The following is a 2,118-nucleotide window of genomic DNA, read 5'->3' as shown; positions in this document are numbered from 1 at the left end:
ATGGGTAAGAGTAGTTACAACTTAAACTCATATGCAAAGACGAGCTCTTCTAGGGCATCTATGGCACTTACACCTTCAACATCAAAGAACAAGGTTGACAAAAGGTTTACTTACTAACTGTCACAAATACATTCTTCCTCTTATGAGCCAAATAGAATGCCTCCTAGCTCTGTTTATGACTGAATCTTAATGTTATTGTTATAAAATGTGTTTGCTATCTGCTTCTCACTGAAAACATCCTGCTATCTTCTTAGTTGTAAGATTTACTACTGGTTCAAACAAATGTGTATGTTATCTGCTTTTCACTGAGAATATCCTGTAATCCTATGATGTGTAAGTTACCTCATTATAATTAGAGTAGTTCTGCAAAAATGCCTCTGTAAAACCTGTTTCTGCACCCTTTTCAAAGCATCTTTATCACTGAGAATTATTTGTGAAAATTCCACGATTTGATGTCGTAAGTCTATAAATAAAGGCCCAAAACCTGGTGAGGGAGAAGAAAATGATGCCAGGAAGATGACGCCAAGAAAGAAAGAAACTGCATGAATCTATCTTTCCGTCCACCGCTACCCCTTCAGGAAGCCCTGGACCAGCCGGAGCGGGCCTCTGGCATAATATGAATCAAATAAGTAAATAATGGTAGTAAAGTTTGAGGGCAATACAATTGCATTGATGTCTTCACTTGAATGGGTGGCAAATTATTACAATTACTTGGTTTGAGCCTGGCTCAAATAATATCTCCTAAGGCTGTGAATTCAGTGTGTTTGAATTGGTATCATCTGACAAAAAATAATAATAAATGAAAACTCTATTGAAATGTATCACACAGAATCATTTTTCTCAAATCAAGAGTACCTTAATGATTTTAATCTATGATGTGGTCTAGATTTACAAGAAGGATCAATTAATCAATCAATCAATCAATCAATCAATCAATAAAAGGCTATGGTCCTTTCTAGTTCCCAGTGAGGACTTAGACAAAAATATTACCTGGAATATTTTTGTCCATAGACTGGTAATGCTTATAAATTCATAAATTATTTTTTGAACACACATCTGGCATTTACTTGATTTGTTTAAAAACATAACATATGGGCACCTGGGTGGCTCAGTCAGTTAAGCGTCTGACTTCAGCTCAGGTCATGAACTCACAGTTTGTGAGTTCGAGCCCCTCATCGGGCTCTGTGCTGACAGCTAGCTCAGAGCCTGGAGCCTGCTTCGGATTCTGTGTCTCCCTCTCTCTCTGACCCTCCCCTGCTCATGCTGCCTCTCTATGTCTCTCAAAAATGAATTTAAAACATTTTTAAAAAATTTAAAAAAACAAAAATAAAAAACATAACATAACTGCAATAGGGCGACAAGTAGGGCAGGGAACATTACTGTACACGGCAATTACTAGACTTTAATGACACATATACATTTGTGCTTATTAGTGAAGGAAAGGAATTTCCTTCTATTCTTTAAGACCTTCTTGTTGAAGTAGAAATTAAATTGACATGAGACACATTAACAGGGGGAAAAACTACAATTTTATTATGTGATCACAGAGGCAGTTATGAAATTGAGATCAGAAGAAATTATCAAGGCAGGCCGTTTTTAGATTATTTTTATGAGGAGGCAATAAATCTGTAAGGAATTGGCAGGATAAAGAGAGTTGAATTTGCAGTCTTCAATTGGTAAGAAATTCTAAACAGAATTTGTTCTGTGGTAGTGGATTTGTAAGATGTAATAAGGGTTGTTTATATGGACTTCTAGGTCTGAATTTCCTGTCCCTGGTGATAAGGATGTGTCTTTACCTGCTGATGCAGGGAGGGTACTGTGCACATGGGCACAGTATGCCAAAGTGACACATTTTGCGTGGCCTGCCACGACACCCACATTAGTGTCCTGTGATGAATCACATATTATAAATCATTACGTGGAACATGGCCACTACAGTGAGCACGCCCCAAGACTGTCACATCATGTGACATTAGGGCCACTACATTACTTATATTTGGGGCTAGCGTTGACACATGGTGTTACATTAGTTTCAGGTAAACAATGTGGGGATTCAACAAATCCATATTTTATGCTATGCTCCCCATAAGTGTAGCTACCTTCTGTCACCGTACAACA

Source organism: Suricata suricatta, chromosome 11 (assembly GCF_006229205.1).
Source record: "Suricata suricatta isolate VVHF042 chromosome 11, meerkat_22Aug2017_6uvM2_HiC, whole genome shotgun sequence".
Taxonomy (NCBI): domain Eukaryota; kingdom Metazoa; phylum Chordata; class Mammalia; order Carnivora; family Herpestidae; genus Suricata; species Suricata suricatta.
Note: the sequence above shows the minus strand (reverse complement) of the source record.